Raw genomic sequence first — 19638 nt, 5'->3', positions numbered from 1 at the left:
ACAAGACATCTTTCAAATAATATATATCAGTTTCCGAAGAGTAATACACGGTTTCAATTAAACGCACAAAGGTTAAGTGACCCAAGAGCCTAAGGTGAGTGAGTGATCCAAGAGTGAGTGTTTTCACCGCTTTCACCAAAATCATAGCCGGGGACACCAGAAATGGGCTTCACACTTGTACCCATGTGGAAAATCGAACCCGGATCTTTGGCGTGAGGAGCGAATGCTTTAATCTACCGCCCCCCTCGCCCCCATAGGAGAACAGGGATGTGTGGTGGTCAGTCAATTTGGAGTGTGTGTTGTTATGGTGGGTTGTTTGGTCGGTCGATATAAGTGACCTTGACTCCCCAGCCTCATTTTAACATTCAGTACACAGGTGTCAATACATTTTACATCCAAAATATAAAAGTGAACACCATCTAATGATTCATAATTCAACGCACTTCGACCCGTGAAGGTCCGGGTTAGAATGTACCATCAGTAACCCATGCTTGTCGTAAGAGGCGACTAACAGGATCGGGTGGTCAGGCTCGCTGGCTTGGTTGACACATGTCATCGGTTCCGAATTGCGCAGATCGATGCTCATGCTGTTGATCTCTGGATTGCCTGGTCCAGACTCGATTATTTACAGACTGCCGCCATATAGCGGGAATATTGCTGAGTGCGGCGTAAAACTAAACTCACTCTCTCACTCAACGTACTTCGAGACAATTAGACTGACTTTGCTGGACCAAAATACCGGTCAGGTTTCTGCCGGAACCAATAAATCGATAATCGTAGTGGTGACTAGTGACAGTAATATGAGTTTGCGGTAACAATGATTCATTGCATAGCTATTGCTCAATATAGAGAACAAATATCTGAAAAGTCAAGCTGTAAATCTACCACTGGTTTCTATGACAACCTTGACCCCATATCACAAAGGACATGTCTGCTCCGTTCCTTACCGCTAAGGCCGATTTATGTAAACGTGACCCCTGTTATCTTGAATCACTTAAGAACATACGTATCTATTTCCACAATACCTTTCCGACAGCTATTAACCGTTTCTACCGCAAATCGCCCGTCTCATCTACCGAATTGAACACCGTGCTTACAATGGATCTAGAACACTTTTTATTCATGAAAATGATATCAGTAAAACCGTATTGACATAACAGATTCAAAAGCGATACGACCAAGCGTAAATGAAGAATGGATATAGATAAAATACAAAAACGTAGGGAGCGAAACAATCACCCCAGCGTCGCACCATGGCGAACAATAGAATGTCCTGTAGAAGAGACTCTGTGCCGTCCGAAGGCGGTGAGACTATAAAATGGCGACGTTATCCCTGTATCATCAAAGAGCAGAAAAAGCGTGATGTGTTTGATATCTCCTTTCAAGCTCCGGTAACTCGTGACTTCAAGCTCTGTAGCTCGTGGAAGCTGATAGAAAAAGTGAATAATTTTGTTCTCTCCAAAAATATCTTAGGCTCCTGTCATGTGTTCCAGAAAGGTTGTTTTTCCTTTCAACATCATTGTGTGTTTTTTTCGCCCTTACATTTTCGTGATTGCATGCCTCTGTTCCAGGCCGTACTTTCGGGAAAGTGGAGAAAACTGCACATGAAACAAAAAATCCAAATAATTAAAACAATTCTGATGTAAATCCAGACACTACCCACATATAGCATTAAACATGTTCAAAAGTATTTGTTCAAGTCTTTCATACTTACGTGCAGTACATTTGGGGCTCCATAGAATTACCTCCCTTAGGCCTGTCAGAATCCTATGATTAGGATTTATCATTCTTCAACGCATTACCTATATTCATGGGTTACCTTCAATTTCAAGTGTCAATTGTTTTCAATCTGAATCACCTTCGCTTTTCCTCTTGTGTCCAACTCACTTTGAGATCTTTCCGTTTTGCACAATATGAAATGTACATCCATCAGACCGTGAAGATTCGGGTTCAGTAACCCATGCTTGTCGTAAGAGGCGACTAACGGGATCGGGTGGTCAGCCTCGCAGACTTGGTTGATACATGTCATCGTAGCCGAATTTCGAAGATTGATGTTCATGCTGTTAATCACTGGATTGTCTGGTTCAGGCTCGATTATTTATAGCTATAATGTTGCTTAGTGCGGCGTTAAACAACAATCAACCAATCAAGTACACCCATCGCTATTGGGTCTGATGGCAAAGAAACTCGACTGACCTACATATACATTGTTTAATAAATCTACAGAGAGCATTCCGAATCAGAGGCCTTTCACGTGAAACCTTCGGGCAATTACTTTACTTTGTTCCTTCTTCTGCTGTTCTCTTCTGACATCTAATAGTTTTCGTGACCTTTACCGGCGTATGTTTTACCTCAATTAGTAATCGTGATTAGAACAACTTAACGACACACGGTAACGGGAGTACTGGTAGAAATGTACTGTTAGTTGAGCTCCGGTGTCGGTTGAAGTAGTTGCTTTCTTGAAGTAGTAGTTGTAGTGGATGGTGCACCAGCTGCAGTGGTATTTGTTGTAGTTGCTGCAGCATCAGCATCATCATCATCAGCAGCAGCAGCAATATTATTATTATTAGTAGTAGTAGTAGTAGTAGTAGTGGTGGTGGTGGTGGTGGCGGCAGTAGTAGTAGTAGTAATAGTAGTAGTAGTAGTAGTAGTAGTAGTAGTAGTAGTAGCAGCAGTATTATTATTATTTGTTTGTTGTCTAACGCCGCACTCAGCACTGTCCCAGCTATATGGAGGCGGTCTGTAAATAATCGTGCCTGTACCAGACAATCCAGTGATCTACGTAGTTGAGATACGATGACATATGTCAGTCAGATGACCTGGTCCCGTATGTTGCCTCTAACGACAAGCATTGGTTGCTTCAGTTGTGGTAGTGGTAGTGGTAGTGGTAGTGGTAACAGCAGCAGCGACGGTTGCAGTACTTGTGGTGGTGTCATCTGTAATGTCATACATGGTTAAATGCTGGTGTTCCATAAAGATGTGAACATCTATGTTAAATTTGGGGATAAGACATTTAGTAAGCAGAATTTCTTCTCGTGTTGCCACAATTGGCACCGTACGACTCTTTCTAAAAGTTGTTTGTTTGGTGTAGCAATATTCAAGCCTTCAGAAAAGTTTTCAAAAGTTTTTAAGTGAGACATGTGCAGAACAGCGATCGTAATTATGTCCGATGAAATTCCCACTTCAGACTTCTGCAATCTGTTGTGCTATTTACCGAAGAACACATGACTTGGCTTTGCCTGTGTTTGTGACGGATGCCAGGAGACAGGGACACGTTCACCTCCGTGGTGTAGTGGTTAGAGCGTCCGCCCGGAGAGCGGAAGGTCGCGGGTTCGATCCCCGACCGCGTCATACCAAAAGACGTTCAAATCCCCGACCGCGTCATACTAAAGGACCTTAAAATATGGTGCTTGTTGGTCCCTGCCTGGCGCTTGGCATTAATGGGTACAACAAGGACTGGTTGGCTCGGAGTCAGTATAATGTGTCTGAGTGGGGTATTCATGCTTCACTGCGGCATGGTATCTCAGTGGGCTAGCACTATAAAACCAGCTTCAGTCTGGGCTAGTACAAGCAGCCGCACATACAGATACACACGCATGCATGTCGTCATATGAGCGAAATATTCTCAAGCACGACGTAAAACCCCATTTCACCTCACCCACCTCACCTCCTCACGATGGCGCGAACACCTTATTTAGTTAGTATTTCATAACGATTCATGAACATGTGCTTAGAATTATATAACGGACTCTGAATTAACAGAAATGTCCTCCGATTACGATAGGGTTTGTCACTGATCATTTACTTCTTTTGCAATACAAACCGAAACATGAGTCTCATTAACCTATTCAGACAATGACCTACTTTTCAGCCGATCCGAATGTTCTCGTGTGAAAGTGAAAAGAGGCACCATAAACAACTATGGTTACACTGAAATCCAATTCCTTGTTTCATAAGAAAATGGTATTTGCAAGTTTATATTAATTTTAAACTTTAATAACATCGTATTTCTATATTTTATGGCGAGGTGTAGACAGCATGATCTTGACTAAGACGTCACAGACTGCCCCTGTTTGATAATCAATGTTTTGACTTGTAGTAATAGCTACAGCAGTAGTAGTAGCATACTTGCACACGTCTCTAAGGTAGTAATTATAGTTTAAAATATAGCTGCGAGCAGCGATGTAGGGCTCCTTGGATTTACTTCTTTGGAGCCTTGTGCATCTCTCACATATCTCATGAAAGTAGTAATGGTATTAGTTAATATGAATCATATCACTGCTAGTCGAATGCTCTTCGACTGGAAGTACTGGGAGGTCATTAAATTTCGATATACTCATCAAAAAATCCTATTTTCGTAGATTAAATAATATCACTTAGGTACAATGAATATCAAACAGAAGAACCCTTTGTTCAAACAGTCAGAGAAACAGAAAATTTTGTGGCCTGAACTAAATAATTTGAAAGGTTCACTGTGACTGACATTATGTGAATTTAAATGTACGTCACATGTAGCTGACAAGTCGTGATTCACATTTAACGGTCAGTAAACACAACTCATGTGCCATTTTACGGAAAGAATGACATTTTCGTGCTCTTTATTATGGTGCATTGCCTACTGATAGAGGTACCTGGCGAGTTTAGTGCGGATTTTTCTGCACTGTTGGTAGACACCATTTCCATCTAAATATCAACAGCAACCAAAAGACATGTCGACAAGAAGCACTCGTGCTCTGTATTTCGGTAGCGTTTATCAATATCCATAACACTGTTCCTCTCACGCTGACACAAGTGAACATGTGGTTTTACAGCAACTAACGTACTCCAGTAGGGTATTCTCGGGACGTGGACATCCTAAGTCGTGTAAAAGCAAGTAATTTGAAGTAATTTGTAATCTAACTGTAGCAACAATTTCCTGACAGTGATTATTACTCACCTAGCGTGTACACTTATCGGAGTGAACACATTTTATGAAATCAGTCAACACTACAAGCGATTTCTGAGTGAACTCACTCACCTATCATAGTCACATGCTAACCACGCTTACCAGAGTGAACTACCAGAGTGAACAGACTCACGAAACCTTCACAATTCCGGTAACAGTTAGGATTTTAACACTTCCCGACCAGTTAATCCCTTACTTAAAAACAGACGACATCAAAGGAAACCCGTCTGTCCACGTCCTGAGAAGACAGACAAATATTTTCCTTAAGTCTCACCTCATGTAAAAGTACAGAAGTGGCATATATGATAAAAGGTACACTATGGATTTAGCCGCATAAAATAAGTTTTCTTCTTTGAAGAACGCAGGTTTTGGCTGTAAAATAAACATGTTCTTTAAATAGTAAAATCATTTCTTCATTATCACATATATCTAAGAAGTTGGGATAGCTGAAACACATATGGCAATATAAACTTTCACGTAGATCATCGTACAGCGCACATGCCAACAGTACATGACGTTCGACTTAAATCTTATCACTACATTGAAAACACACTCTTTCATTTACATGCATATTTGAATATTCGCCTGTTTCCAACTTTAGAGGTGCAGAACCGGATCTAAACTTGAAAGGGCAGATCGATAGGAGCGCGGCATTTGCACACTTACATAGCTTTCGCAACCATACACACTCTCTCTCGCCTCCCATACCTGCACGTGAACCACGCTTTGCAGTGGTAGTCTCTTTATTGGACATATCATGAGGGGAAATTAAGCCGACAAACAGTCGCCAAGGTATCCCATGCACATGTTGATATGTAGATATAGATGTAGATGTTATGACTGCATACTTACCTATTACTTTTCAAGTGCTATCCATGCTGACACGGTGAATAAACGTGCACAACTTGTCTGCGTTTGTGTGGAATCGATAACAAACAGCGCGTTTCAAGGAGCGGCTATAATCGTCCTCGCGCTTTTCTTCAGACTGTCGCATGTTTTGCACGGGTAATGTGCCGTGTGTCGTAAATGTGTGAGAAACTCTTTGAAACATTCGGCAATGTATCCCTGGGCCTTCGGTGATGTAAAGTACTGCCATATAGCTTGAATATTGCTGACTCCGGCGTAAAACTAAACTCACTCACTCACTCACGCTGATGCAAGTGAACTTGTAATTTCACAGCAATGAAGGTACTTCAGTAGTTTGTATTAGTATCCATTACACTGTTACACTCGGGCTGTTGCAATGAATAGTGAATCGAGAGCAGGTATATATACTGGAAATACACCTAACAGCTCGATAAAGGTCACCTATGAAGTTTTAAAATCCATGCAAACAGCACCGAATTGTTAGCAAAAGCGTATTACTCTTCGGGCATTGCAAAGTCGGCGCCTGGTCTTCGTTGAACGATTTTACTAGCGCTTACTTCAGCTAGACCAGAGTTTCCCCCCTTAGACCACAGCTACAACTTTTACCCTGACCGGAACGCTCAATCATTGACAATCTTTAAAAGCTGCCTAAAGACATACCCCTTACAAAAGATTCAATTACAATGAAGGAATAGCACCTCTACTGCAGTGTATTTTAATTTTGTGTAGCGCTAGCGCTCGTCATTGTCAATTGAAATTTACATCGTCTCCCATATCTGCACGTGGACCACGCTTTGCAGTGGTAGTCTCTTTATAGGAGATATCGTCCTTGCGCCTTCCTTCAGACTGTCGCATGCTTTGCACGGGTAATCTGCCGTGCCGTAAATGTCGATGAAACTTATGACACATTCGGCAATGTATCCCTGGGCCGTCGGTGATAAAAAGAAGTCCCTATTTTGTTAAATCTGTCCAAACTTTGGGGTATTTACTGTAAGTATTATTTATGATCACTGGTACGTTGTTGGAAGCCTCTTTGCGTAATGTTTGGCGTGGTGTGCCTGGAGGTGTGGGTCAGTTTGTTTGGCACTCTTTTCTTTCGTTTGGGGTTCGTCTCAAATAGTATTTTTCCTTTTAGCTCCCATACGTTGTATTCACACGGATAATGTTGAACGCCGTAGCGCTTGCAGTGACTTTGACATAGGACCAAGAACAGAAAATGTTCAACAACCAAAGGCCACTTCAGAACAAGCGTTTAAAGTGTTGTATGTGCTAAGTTTAGTTTGGCACAAAATGGCAAAGAAGCCCGTGAAAGTTTTGAAGACAACTTTTGCCCAGAAGTAGCGTCCAACATGGCGGCCATCAAATACACATAGCCACATTTGACGATGCTACTGTGTAGTAAGGTGCATAGACACAAAGTATGCAAAGTTTGAAAGCCGTAGCTCTTGAAGTTTCAGTGCAGCACATTTTGGGAGGAAAGTAGTCAGCATTTTGCTGAAAACATCACCAAAAACTTCAATCCAAAATAGCGGCCAAACGGTGCATTTTAGCGACTTGAGCCGTCCAGGCGAAATTGTAGGCATTTTGATTGCGCATCTGCTCCAGAACTTTGGCACACATTGGAGCATTAGTTTTGGAGAAATTTGCATTTGAAATTGAAATTTTGAATTAATTTTGAATTATCTGCCCTTTGCTATTGGTCCTACAGCCTACAGATTTTAAAGCGCGATATGTACCCCTCGGTGGGCATCTGGGTGATTTTTGTCAAGGCATTCTGTCCAGCGGTGCTCTCTGTAGCTCAGTTACAAAATACGGCGGAAGAATAAAATAATCAAAATAATAATAATAATAAAAACACGAACGACCGGGTTATTCCCCAATAGGTCTCCTGCCTAATGGCAAGGAGCCCTAATGTCATTCAGTACAGCCTTGTAGCAAGGCTAGAGTAGTAGCTTCAGTGGTCCTTGGTGGCAGTGGTAGAAGAATTAGTAGCTGAGCAGCAGTTCAAGAAGCATTTTATCATTAGTACAATTAGCAGTAGCAGCAGCAGCAGCAGCAGCAGCAACTTCAGCGCCCATTCATCCCAGAGTCAACACAGCATTAGCTGTCGTCCGTCGCAAAGATCCGTATTGACATGTCCGCTTTGTGATTAGTTATTAGCTTTGCAGCAGGTGCCCGTCCAATGTCTGTAAAGATGGCGAAGGGATGTATGCTAATGCTTCTTGTGTCCAAACAGATTATTTATATTTATAACCACGTCGGATATAAAGCTCAGTCGTGTTTGGACATCTCTTCTATCTGTCTACAGTTTTATATCACAGGGTAATTTACATTCAATCCGTAATTACAAACCCGAAAATAGGTCTTGCCGTGATTTGTTTTAACAACAAATAGATGCTCTCGTGGTGCACTGGGATCAACATCAGCAACCTCACAAACCAGACAAAGGGCCAACGCTAATAAGAAATTCACACCTCTATTACTGCTTCTTTTCGGTTTTGTTTTGAATGTCAACTTTGAGTTCGAGTTTTCTATGCAACCAGATGCACAGCACAAATATTTCCCAGTGTTCGTTTAATCAATCTGCCATATATGGACATATTATTTCTTAAGAAAGAGTGTTGTTCTCGGTGGAAATATCCCTCAAGGCAGTCCTAATTATAAGCATTGTAACTCCAGTGTGCCTCATTGAAGTGTTAAAATATCCGCCGGGTTGGCTGGATATAGAAGCATGGCTGTATTTTGACGTGTGGTGAGTATTTATATGATTGTTATTGAGATGAGGATTATACCGTCAATATTCCTACAAAAACACCCTGGCAGTTTTTGTTTGAAGCCGTGGTGTTTAGCCTTTGATACGTCAGTTTTCCTATTTATGAACGTAATCCTCGAATAGTCGATTCCTATAATGACCTGTTTACTCGTTGCAGTGGGGACGTTTGATTTGCTACTATGTATATGGAGAAGAAGAAGAAGAAGAGTCGGAGAGAGAGAGGGGGAGAGAGAGTGTAAGAGAGAGAGAGTGTGTAAGAGAGAGAGGGAGAGAGAGAGGGGGAGAGAGAGACTGTGTGAGTTTGAGAGGAGAGAGAGAGTGAGAGGGAGAGAGAGAGAGGGAGAGAGAGAGAGTGTGTGTGAGAGAGAGAGTGTGTGAGATAGAGAGTGTGAGAGAGAGAGTGAGAGAGAGAGAGAGAGGGAGAGAGTGTGAGAGAGAGAGTGAGAGAGAGAGTGAGAGAGAGAGAGAGAGAGAGAGTGTGAGAGAGAGAGGGAGAGAGAAATTGGGATAGAGAGGACAAAGAACAAAAGGACGGAAAAACGGACGGACACACACACACACACACACACACACACACACACACACACACACACACACACACGCCCATCAACTTAAACCTAAGACCTCGAAACCAAGCAGAGCTCGAACCTACGTGGAGTAGCCCATCAACAGACCTCGAAGCCAAGTAGAGTAGCCAATCACTAGAACTCGAACCTAAGTCGAGTAGTCGATCACCAGGGCCCCGTTCCTCAAAGCGACCGTAGCTCTAAGATGATCGTAACTCCCATACTTTAACATAGACTTACGACAGTCGTAGCGCTAAGACCGCTTTGAGGAACGGGGCCCAGAGCTCGAGCCCATATTGAGGAGCCCGCTATCAAAATGAGAGAACAAGTTGTTACACGTATCTTCCACAGAGATAAGAGACGACTGAGGGTTATGTTTGAGGGGGGTATTCTATGTCTGTATATTAACACATGGACGTGTATTTCTAGCGATACTGTGTTTATCTATATAATGTATGTGTAGACTAGTATTGGATCTCCTCAACTCCCCTTACAGATAGTGATGTCTGCGATGAAGATGGCTCTTCAGACGCTCTTCCTCCAGGGTGATAGTTGTGGTAGATCTTGTGTCTCTCATCGCCCAGCTGCTCCATGCGTCACTGCTGCAAACTTTATCTGCGGTTGCCATGAACCTCCTAAACTAACATCTAGTCTCTGAATTAAACATATTTTACGTAAAAATACTGTTCATAAACAATATTCACAAAATGTACTGAAAAGGAGCCCAGAGATTTTCTTCATTTTCAGAAACTGTGGAAATCTAGACTTGCAACATATTCAAGACTTGCGTGGGCTTTTAGGGATAGATTTGTTTGAGGGTCTGTATGACAGAATATTTTCCACAAAACTTATTACATACATTTATGATTTCTAATGCATTTGTTGCTAATATCCTGAAAGAAATGTTTTAAATAGTTTAAATAGTCTACGCAATTGGGATACGATGACATGTGTCAACCAATTAAGCCAGCGAGCCTGACCACCCCATCCCGTTAGTCACCTCTTACGACAAGCATGGGTTACTGAAGACCAATTCTAACCCGGACCTTCACGGTATTCCAAATCTACATCACCACAAGGTGGCTCCATATCCAAACCTACATCAACACAAGGTGGCTCCATATCCAAACCTACATAAACACAAGGTGGCTCCCTATCCAAACCTCCATCAACACAAGGTGGCTCCATATCCAAACCTACATCAACACAAGGTGGCTCCATATCCAAACCTACATCAACACAAGGTGGCTCCATATCCAAACCTACATCAACACAAGGTGGTTCCATATCCAAACCTACATCAACACAAGGTGGCTCCATATCCAAACCTACATCAACACAAGGTGGTTCCCTATTGAAACCTACATCAACACGAGATGTATCCCTATCCAAACCTCCATCAACACAAGGTGGCTCCATATCCAAACCTACATCAACACAAGGTGGCTCCATATCCAAACCTACATCAACACAAGGTGGCTCCATATCCAAACCTACATCAACACAAGGTGGTTCCCTATCCAAACCTACATCAACACAAGGTGGTTCCCTATCCAAACCTACATCAACACAAGGTGGCTCCCTATCCAAACCTACATCAACACAAGGTGGTTCCATATCCAAACCTACATCAACACAAGGTGGCTCCCTATCCAAACCTACATCAACACAAGGTGGCTCCCTATCCAAACCTACATCAACACAAGGTGGCTCCATATCCAAACCTACATCAACACAAGGTGGCTCCATATGCAAACCTACATCAACACAAGGTGGCTCCCTATTGAAACCTACATCAACACGGGATGTATCCCTATCCAAACCTCCATCAACAGAAGGTGGCTCCATATCAAAACCTACATCAACACAAGATGGCTCCCTATAGACCATTCTTAGCCAATATGCATGACCTCGAGGTCAAATCGAAAGCGAGGCTTAAATAGGTTGACCCAACATTGAAAATGGCGACCTCGAAAAGGAAAGATTACTGCTGTGTGCCTTTGCGTTCGAGTGATGCCCGTAAGGATTTTACGGTATCTTTTCACCATATTCCCAAGAATAAGATCAGAAGAAGGCAGTGGTTGACGAAATACGGAGAGATCCTGGAAAATGATTCATAGTAAGTACAAAATAATTACGGCACATGGCATAGTCTAGATCTGCCGTGAAATGTACAAACTGTTCACTATGCAAGGTTTTAATATTAGGGGCACATGTACAATGTGAATGTCACTCTCACACACACACACACACACACACACACACACACACACACACACACACACACACACACACACACACACACACACACACACACACACACACACACACACACACACACACATTGTCATGTTCAAAATCAGTGATCACCCCCCTAGTTCATACGTACACAATTGGCCCCTCCCCCTGCCTCCCAAAACAAACTGGGAGATACCCCAACCCCCACAAACACCGCACCTAAAATCATCATCACCCCACTAGTCATAAATTATGAACGGTCCATTATATCAAGCATATGGACATATGGAGACACTCTTGTCATGATGGCAAGGGAATTTTATTTGCAAATATTCTGTATCAGTGAAATTAGATTGGCTGCAAATCAGAGTAACATTTCAAGTACATGTATATGCAGGACACACACATGCTGTTAAAAGAATCTTAAATATGTACTTTCAAAATTACTGTATACTGACCAGTACTTCAGGGATACAGGACATATTACTGGACAATCTAATTACAACAATTGAAATATATTTAGAATTTTGAATTGATCCAGCTGTAATTGTTGCCATTCATGTCAGACTAATCTAAAAAGATATTTCTATCAACAAAAACATTGCACCCAATATATCTTCAATTTGCATCCTCTGAAAATGTTATTGTTATTCATCAGTGTTACAGTTGGAAGCTATTGTGCATGTGTCTATTGTTATTGGACTTTTAAGACACCATTTCAGAATAAATTTTATTAACTGCACTCCAGGTGTTCGTTATTTATTTGGGTTAATTGTTTGCTGTAGCGTGAATTTAATCCTGTTATGTTAACCTGATAACATGTTTTCCTTAAAAAGGTCTTCAGTTACAGTGGTTCAGAATAAATACACCAGATCTACAATAAATCAATTTTATGGTATAGTAACACAATATTGAAAATTGTTTCAAATATCCCCCATGCAGGTACGATAAGTCCATTTAGGTAAAATAATTATTCACCTCCAAATCAGTCAAGAAAGAACTTGAAAAAAAATCATCCAGTTTTGTCTTGCACTTTGTGTCCCACTCATGTTGATTGAAATAAATAGTTTCTACATGATGATGTGGCGATTCTTTTTTCCTCTGCGATTGTAACATGTAGTTACGCGCACATCGCCATCACCAGTAGGTACAACTGAAAATAAATGCGTGAATAAATACCCTATATCTATAAAACAGAGTCGGTAGGACAAAACATTTTAAACAGAAAAAATACCAAACAAATAATTTCATCACATGAATAATACAATTTTGTTTGGTCCAGATCCACTCAAGGAGAGCTATCTTGGTCTACATATTACTTATAATCTCGATTATCCAGCTCAAGAATTAACAACACTATACTCCCATGTGGAAGTGCATGGATGATTTGAATCCAGGTCAAGAAATACGTTGAGTCTTTTGCTTTGTTCATATGTTGATAAAGTAAACGTAATTGACTTCCCTTGGTAATATTTCCACTATTGTGACTTAAGAGTAGCTACCCTTCATGAATGCTGCGCAACATGGTAAACGTTAACCTAGATATCTAGGTCATATGACTTATCGTGATGTGTAGTGAAATACAGTAATTATTCACCCTTCAATCCGTGGATATGCTACAGAAACATTTTTTGTAGCCCTTTCCCATTTCTCTGCGATTTCCCTGAACTACTGGACAGTTTCGTAATGTACCGTTCAAGGGAAATTTGCAACCAGGAAGTATACATTGAGATTTGTCGCCATTATGCGATTGTGTCCTTGCCCAATTTAGCCTCGTTTTGGTACATATATGAATATTCATGAGGCCTCATTAAGAATGGTCTATTGAAACCTATCCACACCTAAAAGCACCATGGTTCTGTATTCCCGCATATGTAGCCTCAAGGTGGTTCCATATCCATATCTAAGTACATGCAAGGCGGATCCCTATCAACGCAGGTTGGCTTGATGTCCAGGTAGAACAAGCTGGCTCCCCTGTGTACAGCTTTGTAACAAAGGATGGATCCCTGTGCACACATGTAAACACGGTGTACTTTTATAGCAACATCTCATCGTGTAAGTGTTTTCCCTAGCCCATACATGTATATGACCAAACCTGTGCACACGCACGCAAATACGCACACACGCTACCAGATACACACGTATGCACAATGCAACCAACCAACCACCCATCCATCCATCTATCCATCCAACAGCTCCAGGAATTAGGTTAGCCCACTGCCTCCAGTGTGTACAAATGCAGTAGTCTAATGAGTAGGAGGCGGATGACAACAGTATCTGGTGTTGAAACTCCACCCCCTCACACTAACGGCCGGACCCCGGGGACGTACTACTGAAGGAGTGTTATGACGGCAATATGGTGAAAGTCCTGACGGTCGGTGGATATTTAATAGACAGGACGGTGTGGGGGTGTGCAGTGAATTACTTCTGGGGTTCAGGTTGACCATACGTTGATTCTTTCATTCTGCTCCTTCGTTCACTCACTCTGGTCCTTCGTTCTCTCACTTCTGCCCAACGTTCTCTCACTAACGCCCAACGTTCAACCAGTCTTGCCCAACGTTCTCTCACTAACGCCCAACGTTCAACCAGTCTTGACCAACGTTCTCTCACTCCTGCACAACGTTCTCTCACTCTGGCCCAACGTTCAACCAGTCTTGACCAACGTTCTCTCACTCCTGCACAACGTTCTCTCACTCTGGCCCAACGTTCAACCAGTCTTGCCCAACGTTCTCTCATCCCCGTACAACGTTCTCTCACTAACGCCCAACGTTCAACCAGTCTTGCCCAACGTTCTCTCACTAACGCCCAACGTTCAACCAGTCTTGACCAACGTTCTCTCACTCCTGCACAACGTTCTCTCACTCTGGCCCAACGTTCAACCAGTCTTGCCCAACGTTCTCTCACCCCCGTACAACGTTCTCTCACTAACGCCCAACGTTCAACCAGTCTTGCCCAACCTTCTCTCACTAACGCCCAACGTTCAACCACTCTTGCCGAACGTTCAACCAGTCTTGCCAAACGTTCAACCAGTCCAACCCAATGTTCACTCAATCGGGCCCAACGTTCTCCCACTCCTGTACAACGTTCACTCACTCTAGTCCAACGTTCAACAGCTCTAGCCCAACGCTCACTCACGCACTTGCCCAACGTACAACCCCTCTGACCCAACGTTCAACCACTCTGGCCCAACGTTCAACCACTTTGGCCCTACGTTCATCCACTCTGCCGTGCGTTCAACCACTCCTGTCCGACGTTCAACCACTACTTCCCAACGTTCAACCACTCTGGCGAAACCTTCAACCACTCTAGCCCTACGTTCAACCACGCCTGCCTTACGTCCAACCACTCTGACCCAACGTTCAACTGCTCTCGCCCAACGTTCAACCACCTCTCTGGCCCTACGTTCGACCACTCCTGTCCGACGTTCAATCACTCCTGCCCAACGTTCAACCACTCTGGTCCTACGTTCAACCACTCTGGCCCTATGTTCAACCGTTCCTTTCCGACGTTCCTGCCCAACGTTCAATCAATCTTCCTACGTTCAACCACTTTTTACCAAAGGTTCAACCACTCTGACCCTACGTTCAACAACTCTGGCCCAACGTTCAACCCCTCCTGCCCAACCGCTCCTGCCCAACGTTCAACCGCTCCTGCCCAACGTTCAACCGCTCCTGCCCTACGTTCAACCACTCCTAAACAACGTCCAACAACTCTGGCCTAACGTCCATCCACTCTGGCCCAACGTTCAACCGCTCTGGCCCAACGTCCATCCACTCTGGCCCAACGTTCAACCGCTCTGGTCCAACGTCCATCCACTCTGGCCCAACGTTCAACCGCTCTGGCCCAACGTCCATCCACTCTGGCCTAGTGTTCACTCGCTTAATCTGAACCTAACACTCACTCACTCTGAACCGTACACTCACTCACTCACTCTGAACCGTACACTCACTCACTCACTCTGAACCGTACACTCACTCACTTACTCTGAACCGTACACTCACTCACTCACGCTCTCTGAACCTGACACTCACTCTCTCTCTGTGTCCAACGCTTGCTCACTTACCTGTGACGACAGTGACTAAACATAAATCATAAAACCAATTTCATGTCCTAGTTCCCCCGAGTACCACAGACAATTGTTTCATGTATTTGACATGCGTCTTTTCCATATCAATAACCAATACAAACACACGCGCGCTCCACGTGCGGTCGCTTCACTTAACACACAGATCGACAAGCCGCACTGAAGCGTAACACTACCACCATTGATCTCCATTGAAGAATGTGTAAAAGAGTGCATACAGAAATCAATTCATATCTTTTAGGAAGAGGGTAATTTCAGCCACCTATAGTGAGATGATTAAACAAGATCTAGTTTTAGGTAGAGCTCCAACATTTGCCATTAACGTATATTTGTCTAACGGATCTTTTCAAATCGCTGTTCTTCGAATAAATATTTGATTTGATTTCGCTTTGCAGCCGGGTGCTCTTTCAAGAATGGAAGTATATGTGCGACGTGTTTGTTTATTGATTATATGAGATATTTTAGACGATTTGTTTGCGTTTGATAAACCTCCGTCCACTCAGGCGTCACGTCATTTCTTCAGCACCAGCGATCACAAATGTTAAGCGTCGTTTTCGGATACTCCGTACGAATTAAATTCTGAATCTAGATCTTGTCAAATAATCCAATTAGACACGGCTGGAGTCATTTAGATGTATTTAGTTTTGGATCGTTTATTTCAAATAGTGAAGCTTTATGTGTTTTTCATCATTTTCGATGACCTTAATTACATGTTTGCATAATATCGGGTGAAGGAGATACTCCAGTAACGAGGTATTTTTCTGGGAAAAATGTCAAAGACTGAAAAGGCTTGTTTGTTTTCGAATGAGCATCACGCTAAACGCTGGACTTTTCTGCAGTCAGTTCATAGCATGTTACTGGAACATATATCTTAGTGTCGGGGGTTGAATGCCAGGAGATGGGAGTGGGGGGCATTTAATGTCGGTGGAAGGGCTTGAATGTAGGGGTGGAAGGGTTGAAATTAAGGATTTGGCTGTTGGTTGTGGAGGGGGTTGAATGTAGGAGGACGGGTGGTTGAATGTCGGTAGGTGCGGGTTGGATGTGGATGGATGGGGGTTGAATGTCGGGGAGGGTGGAGTTGAATGTAGGAGATAATGTCCCGAGGGTACCGGAGGAGCTGAATGTAAGGCTTGAATGTCAAGGTGAGGTGAGGTGAAATTGGGTTTAACGTCGTGCTTGAGAATATTTCGCTCATATGACGACGTGCATGCATGTGAATGTGTATGTGCGGCTGCTTGTACTAGCCCAGACTGAAGCTGGTTTTATAGTACTAGCCCACTGAAATACCATGCCGCAGTGAAGCATGAATACCCCACTCAGACACATTATACTGACTCCGAGCCGACCAGTCCTTGTTGTACCCATTAATGCCGAGCGCCAGACAGGGACCAACAAGTACCATATTTTAACGTCTTTTGGTATGACGCGGTCGGGGATCGAACGCGCGACCTTCCGCTCTCCGGGCGGACGCTCTAACCACTACACCACGGAGGCGGTCCTTGAATGTCAAGGATGGAGGCATTGAATGTAATTGGTGCAGGGGTTAAAAGTAGGGCGGTGAATGTCGTGGGTTGATGGTTTGTCGGGTGGAGGGGAGTTGCAGTTGGATGTTGTCGGATAGACGGCATGTGGGTCGGAGTGTGGATATGGGAATAGCATGGGAATTGGTGTGATGCCTCTTCGAACAGGGAGTCTTCCCAGATATATCCGTGCTATGTTCGCCAGCAGCACTATTAGCTATGTCCCCCAGAACCGTGAAGATCCGGTATAGAATTGATCTTCAGTAACCCATGCTTGTAGTAAGAGGCGACTAACGGGATCGGGTGGTCAGGCTCGCTGACTTGGTTGACACATGTCATCGTATCCCAACTGCGTAGATCGATGCTCATGTTGTTGATCACTGGATTGTCTGGTGCAGACTCGATTATTTACAGATCGCCGCCATATAGCTGGAATAACGCTGAGTGCGGCGTTAAACCACAAACCAACCAATCGCCCATTCCAGATCGCCGCCAGATAGCTGGAATAACGCTGAGTGCGGCGTTAAACCACAAACCAACCAATCGCCCATTCCAGATCGCCGCCAGATAGCTGGAACATGGCGTTAAACAACAAACAAAACCAACAAACTACACACTGCCATCCAGAATGATGTGTGTAATCTAAAACCATTTTATCTTTGGTAGCATATCAATGTGCAGCGAAAGAAATGTGCAATGTGATGTCTTACTTTTGCCATGAGTTTTTGACAAAATATATAGAAACTATATACCACTTCTCCAAAGTTAACCCCATTCACTGCTTGTCTTGACAGAGTTGTCTCCCTTCGAAGGCTTTCAGTGACCAAATTTGAAATAAGATTAAACATTCCAAACAGGATTAGTTTGTGCCAATTTATGGATTAATTCATGGAACTGAAAAGAACGTGAAGCTTTTGTTTGATAAGAAAAATGGCAGAAAAGTAACATGTTATAAAAACTATTTGCTAAAGCAACACGTCAGTACTGACAGGGTGATTGCAAAATATTTTTAAATACATCATTTCATGAACCTTAGATCGGGAGGTCAGGCGCGCTGATTTGGTTGACACATGTCATCGTATCCCAATTGAGTAGATCATGTCAATCATTGGATTGTCTTGTCCAGGTTAGATAATTTACATACCGCCGCTATATAGACTCGATGAACTCGTCTTGCATTCGTCTTGCATTCATTCCGTTACACCGATGTCAAGTGAGTGAGTTTAGTTTTTCGCCGCTTTTAGCAACATTCCAGCAACATCACGGCGGGGGACACCAGAAATGGGCTTCACACATAGTACCCATGAGGGGACTAGAACCCGGGTCTTCAGCGTGACGAACGAACGTTTTAACCACTAGGCTACCCCATCGCCCCCTCTCATCTCTAAAGTCTCAAAACATAATCGACGGCAATTGAACCCATTTGAAACTGTTTGATGCTAATTTTCTTTTTATGCTGAGTCGCACACGTCATTCGAACGCAGCAGCAGCAGCAACAGCAGCAGTTACAGCAGCATCAGTAGTCGTAGTCGTAGTCGTCGTAGTAGTAGCAGCAGCAGTAGTAGTCGTAGTAGTCGTAGTAGTAGTCGTAGTCGTAGTCGTCGTAGAAGTAGCAGCAGCAGTAGTAGTAGTAGTAGTAGTAGTCGTAGTAGTAGTCGTAGTAGTAGTAGTAGTAGTCGTAGTAATAGTCGTAGTCGTAGTCGTAGTCGTAGTAGTAGTAGTAGTAGTAGTAGTAGTAGTAGTCGTAGTAGTAGTAGTAGTAGTCGTAGTAGTAGTAGCAGAGTTGTAGAAGCAACTAGCAGTAGTGGTAGTTGTCTTAGCAGCAGAAGCAATAGTAGTAGTAGTAGTAGTAGTAGCAGCAGAAGTAGGAGTAGTTATAGCAATGGTAATAGTTGTTAACAATGGCGATGACGATAACAACGTCGATGGTGATCATGATGATGATGATGATGATGATGATGATGATGATGATGATGATGACGACGACGGCGACGGCGACGACAACAACTGTTATGAAAGGCCAGATGCACAGATTCTAACCTCCAAGCTAAATAGATTCTACGCGCCTTTGATAGAATTCGTGAGATAGTACAGTATATGGAAATCAGCTCCAACAAAAACATCCGCATGCTTACCGACTGATGAAAATGTCAGGTCAATTTAATATTCCCTTTTAGCGCACGTTGTCTGACATTATTAATTGTGTTTGACAAAGTTAACCTTCTCGTCGTGGCGACCTAATTCCAAATGACCACTCACACGTCGACCGCGACACACAACCAGTATCAGAAATGTGACAGATTACAAGACAATGACATTAAACATCACGCAAGGCCCAGACCTGGACATGCTGCCTGGCGTTACCACCCATATTAGGACAGCTTTACTGTTGTGTAAGCACTTAAACAGATGGTAGAATGAAACCTTTAGCCTTTGTACGCCATATTGACAATTACTCGTCCAAACTGATGTCGTGGAAATGTTCTAGATAAAGGAGAGGCGACAATACAGTCATAATGAATTTTGTTATCTTCGATATAATTTTAATTTTGATTTATTTTACTAACTTGAACAGAAGTAATAAAAAAGTGAGTGGGTGAGTGAGTGTTTTCAGCCTGTCAACTCACTCATTTTTTTATTATTAT

The sequence above is a fragment of the Haliotis rubra genome, unplaced genomic scaffold (assembly GCF_003918875.1).
Source record: "Haliotis rubra isolate DU_JTF1 unplaced genomic scaffold, ASM391887v1 Scf79, whole genome shotgun sequence".
Lineage (NCBI taxonomy): Eukaryota > Metazoa > Mollusca > Gastropoda > Lepetellida > Haliotidae > Haliotis > Haliotis rubra.
The sequence above is the reverse complement of the archived record's forward strand: the minus strand, read 5'-3'. Positions refer to the sequence as shown.